Source organism: Saimiri boliviensis, chromosome 2, assembly GCF_048565385.1.
Source record: "Saimiri boliviensis isolate mSaiBol1 chromosome 2, mSaiBol1.pri, whole genome shotgun sequence".
Taxonomy (NCBI): Eukaryota; Metazoa; Chordata; class Mammalia; order Primates; family Cebidae; genus Saimiri; species Saimiri boliviensis.
In genome coordinates this window covers 235,388,212-235,410,490 of record NC_133450.1, presented here as the reverse complement: position 1 = coordinate 235,410,490, position 22,279 = coordinate 235,388,212, and the positions used below count along the sequence as shown (strand labels likewise).

At 45.0% G+C, this 22,279-nt stretch overlaps 2 pseudogenes; both read right to left on the bottom strand.

Moving 5' to 3' along the window:
* Positions 1-19,847: 19,847 nt before the first annotated feature.
* Positions 19,848-21,402, bottom strand: LOC104652913 (uncharacterized; annotated as a pseudogene).
* A 42-nt stretch (positions 21,403-21,444) lies between these two features.
* LOC120366368 (integral membrane protein 2C pseudogene) lies at positions 21,445-22,046 on the bottom strand (annotated as a pseudogene).
* Between the last annotated feature and the right edge of the window lie 233 nt (positions 22,047-22,279).

The following is a 22,279-nucleotide window of genomic DNA, read 5'->3' as shown; positions in this document are numbered from 1 at the left end:
GAGACTCCCTCTGGTCCTGCTCAGGCTGGCCTAGCAGGCGTCAGGGCAATTTCCTACTCACATAACTTAGAGCAGTGGCAGTGCTGACAATGCAGGAAAACATCTTGAAATTCATTTTGTAAAGTGATTTGGCTGGACCAACTGATTTTTCCATCAATAGTGAAAAAGAGGACCTGTTTCTTCCCAGTCTTGACCTATTAGTGAGATACGAAATTTTGAATCTTTGCCAGTCTAACAGGTATAATTTTAATTTGCATTCTTCTATAATGAGAGTATAAAATTTTCTGAACAATATAAGTTCTTCGTCTATGAAGTAGAAAAATTTAAATATTTTTATGGGTTTGTAAAATTTGAGTCTTGTTTAAAGAGCTTTCTCATCCCCAAACGGATACAATAACTTCCATTATCATCTAATAGTTTATAATTTTGCCTTTTATAATTGCTCACAATACTTTTATACTTTTATCTTACTTTTTAGTGGATGTTTGAGGCTCCTCTCAATGTCCTCAACTCTCAAACAAGTGTTCTTTCTGGAAAAAGTATTCTACTTCACATGTTATAATTTTTCTTCCTGCTGTTGGGAATACCATGCTGAGTGCCGGCCTGGTAACATCAATGTATATTATACTCTTTAGCACGGCTACAAGATCATTACATACTGAAGGCATGCTTTGCCTTCTGATCTCATAACAAAATGATCTACACTCCACTCTGCCTTGAAAGTCTAACTTGTGGAGTCAGCTTTTCTCCTCCTCCCTTGGCAGATGTAAGAGGATGCACTGAAATTAAGTGAACCAAATGTCATAGTATGGCACTGCGAGCAGCACTGGAAGGCCATCACTGCAATTTGTAGTGCACCAGAGTACCAGGCAAAGAGAGCACACATCTGGTCTTGGCCACAGCTGATCAGCCCTGTTGTCATTGCCCTGGAAAAGCAGCCATGAACAGTACACACGTGAATAAACAAGACTCTGTGTGCCAATAAAACTTTATCAAGACCAATATTTGAATTCCACATAATTTTCACATGTCATAAAATGCTATTCTCATTTTGATTAAAAAACAACAACAACAACATTTGAAAATCCACAAACTGTTCTTTGCTGGCAAGGATACAGATGCAGGCAATGGTGTTATAGTTTGCTGACTTCTGCTGTAGAAGGATAGCTTTCCTTACAAGACGTTTGTTCAATTATGCCAGCATCAATTTTAAAGTATATTATGCTTTTTATACTAAGTGCAACTTCATTAGTTCATTGGACAAAAAACGTGTTCTGTGTCTGGCAAGTGCCAAGGGATAGACAGGTGTAGGGATACTGCAGGAGTGCTCAGCGTGGCTGCCTTCATGAGGCTTTCAGTCCACGTGCAGAGGTATTTACACAGAAAGTTCCAGAAATCAATGATCTGTCTTTGGACTTCCACTGAAATTGGTGTGTAAAATAAATAGCCAGTTCCAAAATGATATGTTAAGTATTTAGATGGGGTAAGCACCACACCTTATATAAGCACATGAGAAAAATCCTAACTTAGAATGAGGTAATAGAACCATGAACATTTTCCATAGAACTGAATATTGAACTGCTTCTTGAAGTATAAGAAATATGTGTCAAATATAGAGGAAGGAGTGTGGTGGGAAGTAGCATTTGTAAAGAGAAATCAAACAGACAGAAGCATCAACCTAAATGTGGAATTGTAGTATCCATTTTCTTACAGGATTCTTGAGGATCAAGTGCAGAACCCGTCTCTGGTTACATTTCTTTTGCAAGGAGATGGGGCAGCTGTGAGGATGATTTTAGACCATACAGTATGATAAATATCCAAGACTTATTGGGAAGACTAGAAATAAAATAACATGTTTTGGGTGCGGGTTTGGGGTTGGAGGTTCTGATTATCTTTTTTTTTTTTTTTTTTTTTTTGAGAGGTAATCTTGCTTTGTCCCCCAGGCTAGAGTGCAATGGCACAATCTCACCTCACTGCAACTTCCATCTCCCGAATTCAAGCAATTCTTCTGCCTCAACCTCCCAAGTAGCTGGGATTACAGGTGCATGACACCATGCCCAGCTACGTTTTGTATTTTTGTAGAGATGGGGTTTCACCATGTTGGCCAGGCTGGTCTTGAACTCCTGACCTCAAGTGATCCACCCACCTCAGCCTCCCAAAGTACTCAAACTACAGGCATGAGCCACCTCGCCCAGTGATATTGAAGACCTTAAGCACTGTCTTGCCTCCTGCTGCTTTATAACCTCAACTAGCCACCTCGATGCTGACAGATGTTGACTGAGCAATTTGGATTACAGAACAAGCGGTAATTGAGAGGACTGTTTGGAGCAAGTAGAGTTGTGTATAGCAAGTATAGTGAGTTGTACGTAACTCATTTTCAAAATAGCTCGCAGACTGTTGATGAGAAAATGTACATCCATTTTGATACCTAAGTTTATTTTTGTTGCAGGAAAACATTCACAAAATAATCAAATTATTTACAAATTTAAGCCACAATATTATTTTAGTTAATCTGGAATGGTTTGCTGAGGGTACATGTAAGAATTCCTACTGACTGTATATTTGGAGTTTTTTCACTATAAAATTTGAGAATTTCTTCCAAAGTGAATTCATGCATTTGTTATTATTTGGGATTAAAATGATGAAGGACCATGGAATACTATGCAGCCATAAAAATGATGAGTTCGTATCCTTTGTAGGGACATGGGTGAATCTGAAAACCATCTTTCTCAGTAAACTGACACAAGAACAGAAAATCAAACACTGCATGTTCTTACTCATTGGCGGGTGTTGAACAATGAGAACACATGGACTCAGGGAGGGAGCATCACACACTGGGGTCTGTTGGTGGGGGAATAGGGGAGGGACAGCAGGGGTGTAGGGAGGTCGGAGAGGGATAACATGGGGAGAAATGCCAGATATAGGTGACAGGGGGAAGGAGGCAGCGAAGCACATTGCCACGTATGTACCTATGCAACAGTCATGCATGTTTTACACATATACTCCAGAACCAAAAGTGCAATAATATATATATATGTGTATATATATATGTATATATATGTGTGTGTATATATATATGTATATATATGTGTGTGTGTATATATATATGTGTATATATATGTATATATATATGATGAAGGACAATGATTTCATGGTATAATTACTCTGAGTAAATAATTGAAAAAATAGCATATATCTTAAAGGATATTAAGGAAAATGCCATCCAGATTCTATTTAGTAATGGCTAAAATATTGATAAATGCAAAGACATCCCAATAAGTGAGTCATAGAGTTGAGACACAAATGTTAAAACATTGCACAGTGCTTAAGAATATCACAAATATTTTGAGATATATTTGAAGAATGATCTCCAAATCTAGCAATTGTCATAACTGTTTTACATAACTCGCTTTTCAGACCGAAGTTTATTAGACCCTCCTCTGGTATACCGTGGACACAAATGAGTTGCAGGCATAGTGGGCTGGGGCCAGCGGTCCCCTGCATACTGGAAGTACCTTGTATGCATGCACTGTGCTTCTGACGGGTCTTCCTGCCCCACAATGGCCCACATCCTGGGCTTTCCTTTACTGAGTGGGCAACGCACACTGCCTTACGTAGGGTTTGCACTGCCATTGGCTGTTCGTGGTAGAGATAAGAGATTTAACAACAGGGCTGGGTGATCTGACCCTGGTATTTTTGTTCCCAATGTCTGAACGTTTTTTGCATGTGCTGTGTTTTACCAACTCCAGTTTTATTTTGCCCAGATTATTTTCCTCTTAGTCTTTTCAATCCATCTGTGTTTTATGAGCAAATGGTTTTGGTTTGTTTCTCCTTAACATTTGTCAAAGTGTGGGTTTGCTGTCTGTGCAGTGTTTGATGTTCGAGAACACCCTGGAATTCTTTGCCAACAATAAGAATTAACATGCTGATGAGGGTAAGCCAGGTCACTAAGGAAGTGTTTTTGCGTTTTGCACTGATTCCAGGCAAGCTTCCTTTTGCCTTGCCATTTTGCACACACAGAGAGCACACTACTGCTCAACAGCCCAGCAGGGCCCAGCCACGCATTCTGTGCTGGGCTCTGTTCTTCATCTCTCTTTACTCCGTAAGTCCTTCTAGGCCATATAGCACTGGTTTGGCAGCCTGGTGCAGCGGGGTGTGCTTCCTCATCCTGTCCCTAGAGTCCTCAGTCAGGGTGGGTGGGTGGTCTTTAGGGAGCAAAGCTTTTACTCCCTGTCCTGGGTAAAGAGAGGTAATTTTCAAGTAAATTCATTAGGCTGATTTTCTTATTGTGGTATGCTACAATTAGAGGCTGTCTCTTGTCTTCGAAAAGAAAGGAGGCCAAAACTGATCATTCAGATTTAGAATCATATTCTTTGAACCCAGAGGATTCAACATTGCTTATGTAAGAGTCAATTCCAGGAGACTGTCAGACAGCAATAAACTGACCTGTTTGATCAACACCCCTATCACACACACACATACACACACACACACACACACACACACACACACACACACACACAGCCCACACACGTATTTCCTTGTTATGATAGGGAAGATTGGCTGGGCTCCATGTGTCATGCCTATAATCCCAGCACTTTGGGAGGATAAGGCAGGTAGATCACAAGATGCCAGGAGATTGAGACCAGGCTGGGCACCATGGTAAAACCCCATTTCTACTAAAAATACAAAAATTAATGGGACATGGATAGGCAAGCCTGTAATCCTAGCTACTCGGGAAGGTGAGGTATGAGAATTGCTTGAACTCAGGAGGCAGAGGTTGCAGTGTGGCAAGATCGTGCCACTGCCCTCCAGTCTGGGCAACAGCAAGACTGCATTTTAAAAAAGAAAAAGACGAAAGGAAGGAAGGAAGGGAGGGAGGGAGGGAGGGAGGGAAAGAGAAAGAAAGAAGAAAGAATGAAAGAATGAAAGAAAGAAAGAAAAAAGAAAGAAAGAAGGAAAGAAAGAAAGAAGGAAAGAAAGAAAGAGAAAGAAAGAAAGAAAGAAGAAATAAAGAGGAAGGGAGGGAGGGAGGGAAGGCTGTTAGCATAATATGAAAATATTTTATAAATGTTCTGCTAACTTCCATCTGGGATTACAGAAAAATTCTAAAGAGAGTGCTCGCATTAACTCACCTCTGTTTTGTGTGTAGTGTGCAGTGCGTGTGAACCAGTTTACATAGAATGGGCTAGATGGTGTCTGTAATACTCAGTAATTTTCTACTTATAACTTCACTGAGTCCCATAGCTGGTTCCTAAAATTATACATCAAATACCAGGATAAAAGCCCCAGAACTTGCCATTGTTCAACCCTGCTGTCTAATAGGCGAGAAAATGAGACCTAGAAAAGTTGAGGTCTTTATCCAGAGACACAGTTTGCAGTAAAGCTCAAACTAGAGCCAGGTCTCCTGTGTTCCTGTGTTCTTTCCATTTCAGATATGATATCAATGACTCTGTACACGTTGTATGGACTCAATTCATACAACCATTCATTCAATAATCTCTTGGGGAGGAAGAGAAAAGAGGAAATCTTGATAAATCCTAGAATCACCAGTGGATCTTTTTCCAGGTCATCAGAGCTGTTTCTTCCCTCCCCCAACCCTGATTGCCCTCCTCTGCCCCTGTATTCTTCTACAAAGTTATTTCTACATGAAATTCCTATAGATAAAACTGAGTGTCAAACTTAAAACAATGCTTATGTTAAAATGACAGCAGTCCTCTCCTGCAGTTTGATTTATATCTTGATGAGTGAGGGAGTGGCTCTATCAGCTGGCAGGGTGCATCTGCTCCTTGCTGTGGATGAATTGCTTTCCCTGACATATAGAGATGAAATCAGAGGGAAATAAACATGAAGACACCAAGACTAAACTGAAGACCCCAACAGCAGTTTCGGGAGTCCACAACCATCCTGTGTTGATCTGTAATCAGCTCAAGTTGACAAGTGCCTCCAGTTGGACCTGATTCTTTTCCAGCAGAGAAAACATCGACAGATTGCATTTGTCCTGTTGGAATTCACCACTGTGGAGGGGGCCATAGTCCAGCCATGATTCAGCTTTGAGGTTGAGAAAAACCTGTTCCTCCACCTTCATTTCCTCTCACCCACTACCAGAGGGACAGTTGTCAGCCTTTGTCACAGAGCCACACAGAAAAGGTCAGGTCGTCCTGGTCTCACAGAGGAGCATCTGGAACTAGCCTTTGGGTTTTCCCATGTGGAAGTCCGGCCTCATGCATGCAATTACTTTTTTATTACTTGTCAAAACCTCTGCAAGGCCAGTGGTTCCTTCTCTTTTTATGTAGCTTTTTTTGTTTTTAAATAATTTCAAATTTACGAAGGGGTTACAAGAAAGCGTGGAGCAGCATCTCACAAAACCATGGTGCACTCATCATTGGTACAACAAAATTCACTAAACTGCAGACTATTCAGATTTCACCAGATTTTCACTCTATCCTTTTCCTGTTCCGGGATCCCATCCAGAATATTACGCCATGCTGAGTCATCATGTCTCTTTAGTCGCTTCCAATCAGTGACAGTTCCTCAACGTTTTCTATGACCTTGATATTTTTGAATAATACTGGTCAAGTATTTTGTAGAATTTCCCCCAAATTCAGCTTGTCTATTGTTTTCTTGTGGTGCCACAGAAGTCATAACTCTTGAGGGATAATTCCGTATGGGGGCTGTGTCTGTCTCATTTCATCATAGATGAAGTCGGGCATGATATCAACCACCTGTGATGTTGGTATCACATTGACCCCTTCACTTGTTTGCCTGTTCACCCTCATCACTTGGTTAAGGTGGTATCAGCCAGATTTCTCCAAGGAAAAGTCACTATTTTTCTCTTTCCATGCTTTGTTCCTTAGGGGAGGGCAACTAAGTTTCAATTCCAGAAAGGAAGGGTGCTAAAAAATTTGTGGAGATATTTTAAAACTACCACAGTAGTTAGGAAATATTTGGGGGTAAATACTTTGAGACTGTGGAAATATCAAGCATTCATCAGGGGGCCTTGCCTGTAGCAATTATTGCTGTAGGATCCTCATGGTGATTTCCATTTCTCTCAGTCCTTTTGCATTTATTAATTGGAATTATTCTGTAGGAAAAATTTGTTTCCTCTCTCCCACCTTCTTTATGTAGTCAATAATTTATTTATATCAACATAAACTCATGGCTGTTTATTTTATTCTTTGAGTTACAAACAAACAAAACAATTATTTCTTTTTCTTGCTAAAATTGTTGCAGCTCTGACCATTGGTAGCTCCTTCAGGTTTGTTTTTTTGAGATACTCCTATATCCGCATCCAAACTCCAACTTTTTAAATCACTTGCTCACTTTCTGACACAATAAGAGGCTCCAAGCTCACCTTCCATTTTCCCTTCCCCAGCTCTAGCATCAGACATTGTCTATGGAGCCCTGGTTCTTTTAACTGGAGAATGATTTTAGACAACAAATTCTAGGTGCTGGTGTGTGCTTATTGCTACTAGGATGTCACTAGTCCTCTCAGCAGGCAGAAATAGGGAAAAAAGTGCATGTATATTAACCCATGTGTAAATATACATATATATTTATTTCTGTATATTCATTTGTAGACACATTAAAACAAACAGAATTCATTTTGATATCTCCAACTGTAATCCAGAAGAATAGGGTGGATTCTAGTGTTTTTTTTTTTTTTGTTTTTTTTTTTTTTTTTTACCTCTTGCTTACTTGTAACTTCTTTCTCCGTGGGTGAGAATCCTGGATCTCATCATCTATAATTTATTTACTGATCTGTTTAATTCTAGAACACAGGTAAAGTCTTTTCAGCATTGCTAATTTCTACTCCTGTGAGAAACAGATGTATCCACTGGAGTACACTCCTTATGTAAATAAAATCTCTTTTCTTTAGCCTTACAGTATCCGGTCAAATAGACCCTTTAAAAATAATAACTTCCAAATAACTGCCTCATTCAACCATCCCATCTTCCCATTCCTAATTCCCTTTAACTTGCTCATTGTTTTTCATTAAGGTTACCACCTTCTAGAGTACTGTATAAATTTTGCATAGATGTTAAACTCTGTCTGTCTCCCCGACTAGGATGCAGGCAGGGGTCTTTGTGGAAACATCACCATTCTCAACACACATTCATTAAATCAAGTGAGTATGGGTAACTGAGGATGAATATCTATGTAAATTCAGAAGTAGACCACCAAAGATGACCATAATACTTCCACAAGTAATCTGTAGAACTGGTTGGAATTCCTCCCTTTTACATATTTGCAGCATATCAGCTTCTTCAAGGCAAACCTCCGCAACTCCACTGGAGCCCCATGGAAACCTGCTGACCGCTCGTAGCCGTGAAATCATGTGAGGCACTAGCTCCCCATCTGGGCTGCACATTGGAGCCTGGTACCTGGGATCTGTTTCTAGCAATCAAATTGATCTGGAGTAGGGACTAAACATTAGGATGTTTTATAATTGTGGTAAAATAAACATCACATGAAATTTGCCATTTTAACTATTTTTAGTTGTACAGTTCAGTGACATTAAGTGCCTTCACATTGTTGTGCAACTATCATCACAATCCGTCTCCAGAACAGTTTTTATCTTGCAAAATTAAACTCTATACCCCTTGGAAACTCTATACCCATTAAACAACAAATCCTGATCCTCCTCTTCCCATAGACTCTGACAACCTTCATTATACTCTCTGTCTCTATAAATTTGATTGCTCTAGGTGTCTCATATGAGTAGAATCATACAATATTTGTCTCTTTTTGACTGGCTTCATTTAGCATAATGTCCTCAAGGATCATCCATGTTGTAGGATGTGTCAGAATTTCCTTCCTTTTTAAGGTTGAATAACATTTCATCGTATGGACAGAGTACATTTTGTTTATCCATTCATTGATCTATGGATACATGAGTTGTTTTCACCTTTTGTTCATTGTAAATAAAGCTGTTATGAACATGGGTATACAAATATTTGTTCAAGTTCCTGCTTTCAATTATTTAGGGCAGACTGGGTGCAGGGGCTCATGCCTGTAATCCCAGCACTTTGGGAGGCCAAAGGAGGCAAATCACCGGAGGTCAAGAGTTTGAGAACAGCCTGGTCAATGGTGGTGAAACCCTGTCTGTATTAAAAATACAAAAATTAGCCAGCTGTGGTGGCGGGTGCCTATAATCCCAGCTACTTAGGAGACTGGGGCAGGAGAATCACTTGGGAAAGATTTTATATATATATATATATATATATATATATATATATATATATGTATATATATATATATGGCAATACCCAGAAGTAAGGTTGCCTAAACTCTGGGAATTTTACGTGGCTTTCTAGGTGGTTCTAATGTGCCACCAAGTTGTAAGCCTGTGTCCTAATGTTTTCATCACACTGCTAATGAGGAAGGTTGCTGGAATTACAAGGATTAACACCATTCCATTCATATTTTTTGAATGGATGAATTCACAATAAAGTGTTTGTTCTTGGGTGCCATACAGAAAAACTGAGATTCATTTTTTAAGAAAAAAGTGGAGTTACCTGTTAAAACAATTAGGTTTCAGAAAGTAGTCATAATATCAGTGTGTCACCTGCAGCCCTGAAAACAAAGTTTGCCTTTAGCTTAACTCCTATCTCAAAGTCTAAGTCAATTGTCAGTTTAGCTAACAAACACTCTGATGGGATGAGAAAAGGAAAATGAAGTTCTAAAATGTGACTCTAACTTATTCAGATCATTTTGAAAATGCTTAATGTAAGTCCATCACAGTTTAGTAGGCTTCTCCCCAAAATATTTCTCAGAATGCCTTTGCAATGAAAATGTATTGGGTAAGATATTTTGTCTTCATATAAACATCAGTTTATTTCTTTTGAACTCCAACTGCCAAAAAAAAAAAAGCATCAAAAGAAAAGGAAAACATGATATGTATTTCTCCCTCTGTCTAGACATCCTGCCTCCCATAGGCAGGCTTCTGGTAGAAACCATCAAGGGAGCAACACCGAACTCCTGAAAAGCACGACCCTGGACTGGGGAGGAATATCTTAGCAGGTCTTCGGCCACCATCTTCAAGATGCTAGGTTTCCGCAGCAGTCCTAAAACACAGCTTGCCCTGAGCTGCGAGCAAGGGGCTATAGAAACAGTGCTCAGTTGCTCACCTGGATGCTGTCCTGCCCCATGACCCAGCCCAGGGGAGTTGGCCAACGTCAGACCCCTGCTGCATTCTCTGGAAAGCAGGCTTCCCTTCCGGTATCTCAGGCCAGATAGATGGTCCTAGTTCTTCGGAATAAGGCCTGGGGAGTTGCACCATGGGTCCGCAGTGGAGATACAGGGAGGGAGCTTCTGCCCAAATGATCATGGTCTGTTCCATGGCTCCGAGCCCAGCTGACTCCACTGCACCCAAAGGGGAGGGACAACTTCCCTGCAAGCGAAGGGCAAGTGGCAGCTCCTGCAGTATGTTCATGCCAGATGACCGCAGGCCCACCAAGAGGAGGGCAGCAGAACAGGTATTCAATCTTTGTGGCTCCTGCTCCCAGGAGTCAAGGTCATTGTTCAGTGGAATGAGGGCCAGTGTGCTGTGACAGCTGGACCTGTGTCCCCAGCTGTGCAGGGCTGGAGTTGGGGGAGGGGCAGAAGCCACCACCCAGGGGCAATCACTATTTCTGAGAGTGTTGGCAACACAGGGTTGACTTCAGTTAATTAGATGGGCTGTTGTCCCTGCAGCCCAGTGACCCTTAATCTCAGGCTGTCACCCAACCATCTATTCCCTTGTTTGTCTATTCAGGCCACTCATATTCGCTTTTTCTTCAAACACTGAGACAGGTGATGTAGCACTAGTTGAGAATTCTCCATGCAGCCCTGGCTAAGAATTCCCTGGCCTCTTTCATATACACTCAAACCTCTCACATGCCTCTCTCTCTCTTCACACACACACACACACACACACACACACACACACGCACGCACACATGCACACACACATGCATGCACACACGCATGCACACACGCATGCACACACGCACACAACACTACCTCCTGATGTCCTCTGAGTTTTGGACTCTTTTCTAATTACCTGCAATGCAAGAAAGTAAGCAGGGTAGGTACTCCATTTCCTCTTCATTATCCATAAGCTGCCCACTAGCACTCCCAGTTCCTCGCTCTGGAACCCCCTGTGGTCCCGCCAGTCACAGGCTGGGTGCATGTGGTGTGCTGACCCATGACATCCCTTCCAGAGAGCCAAGAAGCATCCCAGCCACATGCCAATGTGACGATCTACACCCTGACCCAATGAAGAGGACTCCTCCCTCCATGTCACTGTATCCACCGTTAACACTGATGCAGAGGGACAGAGGTGGTCACCTTGCCTTTCAAAGGGACAGATGAAAGGATGAAGAAGGAAGGAAGAAAGAGAAAAATATCTGTTGACCACCTAATACAACATTTTTTCATTTTTTTGGTTTATAACTGCAAGTAAGAAATACATTTGTGTATGAGATACAAATGAAACAAAAGTTTCAAAAAGCTTATCCTCACTATGTACGGTAAAGAAAAACTGTAACAAAGTTAATATCAAATATGACTCAGAAGATTTAAATACAAATCCCCAGTAAATCATTTAGAATCAACAACAAAAAATCAATTAGAACCATAACCTACTGGATTGATTTTCCTTTCCACTAATGGGTGGCAATCCACATTCTCAAAACCACGGCATCAGTTTGGGCCAGATGCTACCTGCAGCATGTCTCATTTAACACCTGCAAAATGTATTTGAAAGTGGTATTAATAGCTCCATTTTACAGGTGAAGAAACTAAAAGCCCAGTCAGCGTAAGTGACTTGCAGAAACACTTCACCTAATAAAAGCCAATTTGGCATACAGTACCATGTCATTCTTGTCTCTCTCGACTTCCAAGGCAGTGGGCATGTCCTCTGCTTTCGATGGGATTGTTGGGGGTGGGAGGTAGCGGGAGCTTCCTACTCTGGATCAGCTCAAGATCTCCATTGGGTCTTCCAAAGTCTGTGCCTGAAAATGGCCTGCAGCTTCTGCAGCAGCCTCTGTAGGACTCTGATGCTGCTGCAGGGTTGGTGATGACAGCCTCACCAATCCAACCTAGAGCACTGATTCTGCAACAATTTCTTCAGCAACTATTTGCGTTTTTGTTTGTTTTCTGTTTTTTTTTTTTTCTTTGCTCTGCTTTTTTAATTGGCAAGATCCATAGCACTGCAAGCTTAATCTTGTTTTATTAATAAACAGAATATTTGCAAATTCAAGACTGAGCTGAAATTAGCCCTTTATTTCTCTCCAGAATTTGCTCTTCTAGGGGTCTTGCAGGGGCAGACGCTGGTCCTGCTCCTGAGGAGCGTGGAAAATAACCTCCCTGCCAGGTGTTATCTTTCTGGGATGTAATACAGTGTTTCAATCTGAAAGAAGTTTGAGGAGAGAAGCTGAAATTATTCTGCAGAGTCCTTTCCTTCTACAGCCCTCCAAGAATTCCACTTGGATCACATTTTGTGTCCGACAATACACGGGGCCTAAGACGTCAGGGTGGAAAGGAGGAGAGCCCACTCTTCTTCTGGTCCTAATGGGGATAATGAGCTTGTTCAGTGTTTCTCAAACCTCAGCTCATCCAGGAATCCCCTGAGAGGTTTGTTCCAACACAGATTGAGGGACCTACCTGAGTTTCCCAACCACCAGACTTGGAGCGGCTGTAATTCACATATCTGACAGGTTTCCTGGGGCTGCTGCCCATCTGGGGACCCACTTGGAGAACTACAGATCTAGTTAAGAGTTTGCCCCTCATGTAATGACTTGGGACTGATCTGAAGGCCGGCGGCTCCACAGGTGCCTCTAAGGTGAGGGGATCACGGTGGGCCATGTCCAACCTGTGTGGAAACGTGCTTCTGTGGCTAACCTTGCCTTCTGCCAGGCTTCTTCCCTCCCAGAAGCTGGAAGCCAGTGACTGACAGGTCCAAGTGCACCCCCACCCTTGCCGAGGCCAGCCCATCTGTTGGAGCATATGCTCTGAAACCCACAGGCTTCTACCAGGAGCTCATTATCTACAAATTACTAAGCCAGCAGCCGTGAACAGCTCCTCTCTGCCTGCAACAGTAAACTGCACCAGCTGCCTCTCTGTCGCTGCTGAGACGCAAGTCTGACAGGTGCTACTCAGCACCTGCCCCGAGTCCTCTTCTTCCCCAGCTCTGTCCTGCCTATGGACACTCACAGAGAGGTGTTGTACAAAGACACTTCTGATCTTAGGAAACTCTCAGGAAAGTCGGCACTGACACCTCTCTCTGCTTTGGTAGCAATTATTAGTTACAGTGAGGACTACAACCTGCACACTTAGTTTTCTTGTGTGGAGCCTGTTTAATATCGAAGAGGGAGATCTCAGACAAAGCAAAACCTGCAGATGCCCTCCAAGCCCTGCATAGGTGCAAGGCCCCCAGGGGATCTGTGACTCAGGACGCTGCCACCTCGCTGAGTCAGAGGACATCCTGGAGCAGCCCTGGAGAAGGCAGGAATTGATCGGCTGCCAAGCTCAGGGTACATCTGCCCATCTTTCCTACCTGTGCTTGAGTTTGTTTGCTGGAGTTAGGTCACGTAAACTCCATCATTATTCATATCTTATTACTGTTTGAATGTATGGGGAAAAAAGCTGAACAAGAGGGAAAGAAAACTATCTTTTTTTGTTCAATATGCAAACAAGTTCATTGTGATTTGTCCAAAAGAGGTCACACCATTTACAAACTGGCCTGCGTGTGCATTGGGGCCACCCAGTCACCTACAGCCCAGGTAAGACACCTCAGAGGAGTGAAATTCTCTTGCACCTCATTTTGTATCAGCCACGACTCTAGGCAGGTCCAGTAACTTCCAGACGATTGCTTTTCCCTGGTTGAGCAGGGGAGATGGTATGGCCTGCACTTGAGAGTTGTGTAGTTGAAGACAGCGCCTTGGAGAGGATGTGAATCCCTCCAGCGATGCATACCCAGGGAGTTTTTCCAGAAGTCTAGATGCCTTGATGCTCTCCCGAACTTGAAGTTATAGCAACTGCTCTTTGGCTCCTGACAGGGTGGGGAAGTTGAGTAACCACAGTTCTGTAGACAGGTGTCTGTCTTGAAAAGAAACCCTGGCAGCGGGTTTGAATGTCTTGGCAAGCTTGTCAGCCCCTGGGAGGGCAGCGAGAAGTCAAGAGCTGCCTTTCTGGGAGAACAAGTTTCCTTTCATGATAAATAGTCCCTAGAGTCTAATAAACATATTCAGCGTATCTATATGAGTCCAAGCCACAGCATCTCACCTGCAGCCTGACCCTGGAGTAAGAAGAAACCGGATATGTATAGACCGTGACAGAAATAATCAAGGATAAAGGTCAGATTCACCTGGGAGCAGCCAATGGCCATTGCAGAGTAAGGCAGCCCTCTCTTTCAATCCTTGGCTCTGTGACCAGCTAATGGGGACATGCTGCGTCCCCAGGGCTGAACCAAAGGAGCCCTGGCACCAGCAGGCTTGTTCCGAGGTAAAGGGTAACACTGGTACAGTGTGCCCAGAATGTGGGTGAACGAACACAGTGCTTGTTGTCTCTCTGGCTCTCGAATAAACAAATGCACACCAGAGATGGAACCGAGAGCCACCCAGAGGCAAGTTTCTCAGTGTTCCCATTAGAGCAGTTCAGTGTTGACACCCCAGCTCTGCTGGGCTGCCGTGACTTATGCTGTCTCACTTCCCACAGGCCAAGGGGCCACGCCAGCAGCCAGGAGCCTTCAGAATAACTCCTGCAAGCCTGGACGAGGGGTTTGGGGAGGGGGTTGGCATGGGGGCTGGTGGGGCTGGGAGCTCATGCGCTGTGCCCTCCAAGTGACAGAAATGCCAGATCCCCTGGGGTGCAGGTTGAGCTCTGAGGGGCTACTGGAAGGCGAGGAGGAAAGAGCAGGCATCGGCCCAGATGAGGGGATGCAGGAGCAGCAGCAGTTCCCAGAAAACACTGTCCTTGCCGGCAGCAGCAGCCACGCCCATGGCTTTGGCTTACAAAGCCTTCCCAGACACATGATCTCATTTAATTCTCCTAATGCTCTTGGAGTAGGTGAGGCAACGTGGCCATTTTACAGAGGAGGAAGTGGGGCTCCCAGAGACACACACAGCTGTAAGCAAAGTGTGCTCTGGGCGCTGTAACCCCTCCAGACCACAAGGGCACCCAGGTGTGACTGTACCCTTCCTTTCTTCCAAAGCCTTGTTTGTCTGTGAACCAAATCACGTTTATACCTGGAAGAACTTCATTATCAGCCTCTCCCAGAATCTTCTTATCAGATGGCCCAGGCTAAAGGATTGGGGCCAGATTTTTCCATTGTCCTTTCCAAAGAAGATCAGCACAGTCATAATTACCCCCACCACCAGCAGAGAGGTTACATCAGGGCAGCTGGCAGTGGAACCCTGAAAGAGTGTGGCGGTACAGTCACCTGTCCGCAGGTGCGAGGGGGAGAGCAGCACCGCGCACTCAGCTAGCTTTCTGCAATCAGTGGGAGTTCATAAAAACAGACTTAAAAGACAAGACACGGGCCGGGCACAGTGGCTCACGCCTGTAATCCCACCACTTTGGGAGGCTAAGGCAGATGGATCTCAAGGTCAGGAGTTCGAGACCAGCCTGGCTAAGATAGTGAAACCCCTTCTCTACTAAAAATACAAAAAAATTAGCTGGGTGCAGTGGTGGGTGCCTGCAATCCCAGCTACTCAGGAGGCTGAGGCAGAAATTGCTTAAACCTGGGAGGTGGAGGTTACAGTGAGCCAAGTTTGCGCCACTACACTCCAGCCTGGGCGACAGAGAAAGACTCCGACTAAAAAAAAAAAAAAAAAAAAAAAAAAAAAAAAAAAAATAGAAGGCAAAGGCAAAAGGCAAGATGCGCTGCTTTCTCCCTGGCTGGTGACAATGACAGGAAGCACAGGAGCTTAGAGGAGAAAGGAAAATGCCCTCCAGCCCTGCAAGGAGCGTCCATAGAAAGCACACTCAGCCAAACCCCTCTCCATCTGACAGTGACCCAGATGGGAAGGTTCGAAGTGAAAGGTGGGGTGGCAATGATGCCAGGCAACTGTCACTGCCCAGGGTTCTGGCCTCTTCATGCTGTTGCTGAGAACCAGAGTCCAGATTCACTGAGGGCTGAGCCTGCTATTTTCACCTGTGTACCCAGGCCTGGCGGGCACTGCCTCCTGTCCTAACCCAGCCGCTCCTCTCCTCACCGTGGTGTCTGTGGAGCACGGGCCCCCTGGAACACCTGTGCTTCACACACACACCACATCACAGCACACAGCACATCACAACACACACACCTCGCATCAAACCACACACATCCCACATCACACTACATTCACACACCACTTCACACCACATACCCCATGTACATGCACCACACATGCCACATCACACCACACATCACACACACAGTCCACATCATGCTACACACCCACATACATGAACCACACACATCACATCACACATATCTTATAACACCACACACCCCCTTACCTGCACCACACACATCACACATACTCCACATCACACCATATCACACCACACACACACCACAGCATACCACACACCACATACACACCCTATACCCCACACACTACGTATACATCACATACCATCATACACCACACCACACCACACACACAAACCACACCCCCCCACACACACAACAAACCACACACACCACACCGTGACACACACTGTTGTGTGCAAGTATATATGTGGTGTATACATATACATACATACACATACACGTTTGTACACAACACACATATGAAACACATCACATCACACACACACACACCACATCAGATACATGCACCATACACCACACAAACACACATACCACACACATCATGTGCACCACACTGTATATATAGGTATACCACACACACACCAAAACAACAGCACACACACGCACACACCACATACTGCACTACACACACCGCACACACAACACAACACACACCACAAACCCCTCATTTAAAGAGAAGCGTTTCAACTGTGAGTTTCCACTGCCCCCTAAGGGTTCAAATGCAGAAGAAACAAAACAACCTTAGACCGAGCTTGTCTGACTTTGAAGTGGCCCAACACAAATTCATAAACTTTCTTAAAACATTATGAAATTCTTTTGTGATTTTTCTTTTTTTTAGCTGATCAGTTGTGTTCGTGTATTTTATGTGTGGCCCAAGACAATTCTTCTTTAAATGTGATTCAGGGAAGCCAAAAGATTGTCCACTCTGGCTTTAGATCTTAAAATATGATCTGGGTCAAAGAACAACTGTTTATTTTTTAAGATCAAGGGTCCAGGAGGATTCAATGAGGGGAAGGAGATGTGCGTAATTTACATAAGAAACTCTTAATTTCATAGAATCCTCTTTCCACTTTTTTGAGCGCCAAAGATCACCCAAGGGCTGTGTGTGTAAATATATGTGCCTGTGTGTTTGTATGTTTATATGTGCACATGTACATATGTGTGTATGCACATGTACATGTTTGAGAGAGAATGTGTTTTGAGTGTGCACGTTTTTGCACATCTGCAGGAGCAGGGGGCCAGCAAAGGGTGTTCCCTGGAAAGGCATTGTTGTAGTAAGAATCCCACAAAGGAAATGTTCAGAAGTCAAAGGAAGAGGATCAAGGAGAAGGTTGGACAACTTGAAGCCACACTTCATCATCTGGTTCTCCAGACGAGCAGCCTGGGCTGCTGCGGCTGCTTAGATCCAACTGCAGGCCAGTGCTGCCCTCCACAGGGCAACCGATGAACTTTCATGGGCTCCCAGATCAAAACTGACCAAATCGTATAAAACTTTCTCTGAAAGGCCTACCATTAGTTCTTTTAAATACTCTCAGAATGATTGCATTGTCCAGCCAGGGTTGAGGCCCATGTTCTATAACAGGGGTCAAGCAATGTTTTTCTGTAAATGCTCAGATAGCAAATATCTGCAAATTTGTAAGCCATGTGGTCTCTGTCATAACTGCTCAACTCTGCCCTTACAGCCCGAAACCAGCCATAGATAATCTGCAAAGAAATAAACATGGCTGAGTTGCAACAAAACTTTAAGGATACTGAAATTCGAATGTCACTTATTTTTCATTCATCGTAAAGTATATTTGTTCTTCATGTGTTTTCATTCACTGAAAATCCAGAGACCATCTTGGCTAAGAGGCTTTACACAAGTAGGTTGTGTTGGATTTGGATGGGGGGCTACAGCTTGTCTCCTTTGAACTTGATCACTGACCTTGACATGTAGCTCAATGTCTACTGTAAGGCCAGGCTGGATTTTTAGCCACCACTGGATATGAGTGTCCTGTAATATTGTCAATGATATCGTATTATTGATATCTTACATACACACCGGATCCATTCTTATTCTTGATAGCGTGCCTAACGGGTAACTATTTAATTTTTTCACCAAGGAGCATAGTGAAGCCAGAAATCTAAAGTTTGAATTTAAGCTTTTTTGGTGATCTCATCCCTAATTTGAAGCCACAGACCTCCAGACAGCAGCAACCTTTAATCTGACACTCAGAGAAGGGATTAGAGTGACAATTTGAAGATGGATTACTTGTGGTCTTGGTCTTTTTTCCTTTTGTAGTAGAGCACTGTTGCTTTGAAGATTTACAGGTCAGAAATGTAGTCGAGACGGTCGTATGCTGCTACTCGCCTCCAGGAAAAGTGAGAATCAAGTTCAGTGGTGTTTAGACATGGCTGATATGCCAGGCTGCAAGAGACAGTTCTGTGAGTGTTTGCTTAACGTTTGTGACTTAAGAACCATGTTAGTTTCATTTTTTTTCTCTAGATATTTTAGGATTTTCAGTTTTGAGTGTCTTAGTCAACTTTTTGTGATGATAATTAATTGTACATTTCACATACCCAACTCAAAAATGTGGAAATAAGCAGATGATCTTTAAAATATAGTTTTCCCTGTTTATCTCGGTAAATTCTAACTTTTTAAATGACAGACACATTGTTTGCCCTTTGCTTGTAATAATCTGAATGGTTAACTTGTATATCCCTCATTGGTCTTCACTATACCTCAATATGAGTACACTGGCCAAGGAGCCATGTTGCCAACTTCAGATAGAATAAGAGAAGCTTGAGAAGCTACCACATAGCTTTATGAGGCAGGTTACCTATTTTACAAGATGTCTTCGGAGTTTTTTTTATCTTTAATTTTTAAAATAAGTTTTACATTTTTTTTTTTACTGTGATTCTGATTTTTTAACATGGAACTGGCTGGGCGTGATGGCTCATTCTTGTAATCCCAGCACTTTGGGAGGCCGAGGTGGGGGAACATGAGGTCAGGAGATCAAGATCATCTTGGCCATGATGAAACTCCGTCTCTACTGAAATACAAAAAATTAGCCAGGTGTGATGTCATGTGCCTGGGGTCCTATCTCTCAGGAGGCTGACGCAGGGGAATCGCTTGAACTTAGGAGACAGAGGTTGCAGTGAGCTGAGCTTGTGCCACTGCACTCCAGCCTGCAGACAGAGCAAGACTCCATTAAAAAAAAAAAAAAAGGAACTAACTTTGCACTTAATTTTGCATTTTTGTCATGCTAAGATATATTCCCTTTCATGTAACTTTTCCTCTAGTAGCATCAATTACAGCAACACTAGCCGATATTATTTTGAAATAGATTAGAGAGAATCTTAGTGATTCTTCAACAATTAAGTCCTGCAGACACATCTCCATCTTTGGAGGTTCCGTATCTTTTCCCAAGGGTCAAGTATATGCTGATCTTCAAACGGTTCCCTGCCAGGTGTCTTGAGTCTGGCTCTGAAAGAAATAATATCCTTTAAGAGCTCACTCCAAAGCAAAGCTTTTACATGCGTGCTGTCTCTTTGGCCACATGCCTCACTCTCCATATAACAGGCTGGTCTGCTGGGGCTGCTTAGATCCACCTGCAGGCCAGCGCTGCGCTGCACAGGGCAACTGATCAACCTTCATGGGCATCAGAATTACCTGAGAAGTTCTGCCAAGAAGATACGCCTGAAGGACGAGGTGCAGGTCTGTCTGGAACCCTGGCTTCTGAATGTCACCAAGTGTCCAGGGATTCTCGAAACTTCTCAGGGGACTTTGTGGTGCGTTGGGCCGAACAGACTGCTGATGGTTTCTCTGAGAGGGTTTACAGCCCTTGGCACAGAAGAATCATGTGAGAGAACTTTACAAAGTGACAATCCCAGGCAGCACCCCCAGAGATCCTGATTCTGGAAGTCTGGAGTGGGTGTGGTCAGGCTTATGAAGTCCCTGGAGCCTTGAAGAATCTGTTAGGTTTGAGCATCCCAGACTCTGCTGGGACATTCTTTTTTTCTTTTTCTTTCTTTCTTTCTTTTTTTTCAGAAGTAAAAGATTTTTATTGTTCTGCAGACACTTCTGAAAAGAGATCTAATTGAGAAAATATACAAAGCATGTAAGAGTTTCATCCCCAAAGACTGACCGAAGGCTCGCCGCCCTTCTCTCCAAGGCTCAGGGCTGAGAATGGTTAGCATGTTGAATGATCAGTAAAAACATGCAAAAGTGAGAAGGAAAAGGAAAAACGTTCATTCCCCCGAGCTGAGGGAGATGGAGTTTCAGAACAGAGGAGGCAGGGTGGACAAGTACCAGGTGGCCCTTCCTTTCCCTCCGCCTTAGCTTTCAAAATGGCTCCAAGCTGGGAGAAAGCAGTGAGCTCCACCGACTCAGCAGAACCCACGGCTCATAGCCCGTGGACAGGACTGAGCGGTGACCCTGCCTGCCCACCCCACTGCCTTGGCTGTGGGGACTCCGCTTGTGCTCCTGGGGGCCAGGGCTGGGGGCCCCAGCTCCTTGCTTTGGTTGCACTCAGAGAACAATTGTGCTTGACGGGCTCATCCCTACTCCCCAGACTCCAGGTCCTGCCGGTGGGCTGAAGGCACTGAGGGGAGTCCTGGGGACGTCCCCAGGCAACCACCTTCCCTTGTGCTCTGGTGGGTCCGTCCCTGGGCACATCATTCCATCCTCAGCTCAAGCCCCAGGCCTAGCAGTAGGGACAGTGAAGGAAGTGTACCCTCCAAGGAAAAAGTTTTTGGGGACTTTTCTAATTGTGCAGATACTTCTGAAGCCTGTGCCAGCCCCCCAACCTTATCCCCTTGCCCAGGGCTCACATACCCAGTTCCCCCAACCCATCCTTCTCCTGGGGCTCCCACAGTGGCTGTGGGCCCAGGCTTTGGCAGGTCCGGCTTCAAGGCAGTGGGACACAGAAAGCATTCTGTGGTGTCCCCTCTCCCTCCACCACACCCGGGGCGGGGCAGCAGAGATGGGGTCCCAGAGAGATCACGCTCTGGTACAGGGAGGTGGGCAGGGTTGGGGAGGAACAGAGAGACATGTCACCTCTGTAGATACACGTCCAAAGTACAAGCTAAGCAGTGGGAAGGAGGAGAGAGCGGCTGGAGAGAAGGGGAGGAGACGGCCGGGGGCCTGGGGGCGGAGGGCCTCACAGCACGCCACAGATGAGCGTTTCTCCCACGAAGGTGTTCCCGAAGTGGCGGATGGCGTCGCAGTTCTTGGCCCCACGCTTGTCGATCCGCCCCCGCGTCGCCCGGCGCCGGAGCCGGTGGGTGTCTTTCCCGCTGCACAGGTGGTCGACGAAGGACCCCAGGGCCTCCTTGTCACTGACGTGCCCCGTGACCACCATCTCCTCCTGGGTGATGCCCGTGTGCGGGCGGTAGGTCCCTGTCTTCGCCTTCATGGGGAGCTCCCAGGAGGTGCGAGGGGGCAGCACTCGTCCGGGGAGACGCGGTGGTCGGCGGTCAGACCCCGCCGGAAATCACGGATGATGTCTGCAGGGTCACCGCCACCAAACTGGGACACGGGCACACGGACGCGCTCGTGCTTCTCACTGAGGTCGATGTTCACGTCCTCTTCCAGCTCCACCTGGGCCCGGGTCTGGGAGGACGGGGAGTCCCCAGACAGCACGGGGCAGCGGAAGACGTTCCCTGGGGCCGGCCGCGCAAGGAAGAAGTGTCTGCAGATGTAGACGGAGGCGAACCCCAGGCCCCTGAGCAGAACGACCGCGCCCATGGCCAGGTAGCACCCGCCGCCCACCGAGCCGCCCCGCTTGGAGCGACGTTGCGGGGGCTGCTCCTGGCCGGCGTCAGCGCGATCTCGGTGGCCGGGGCCTTGTTGCTCTCGATGCCGGCCACGGCGGGCTGGAAGCTGATCCTCACCGTGGCTGCGCCAGCCCGCGCTGTGCAGCCTCCGCCGGGGCAGCCTCGGTCGGTGCCTGGGTCATTCTAAATCCTGATTGCACCTCAGTATCCAACGGGCGT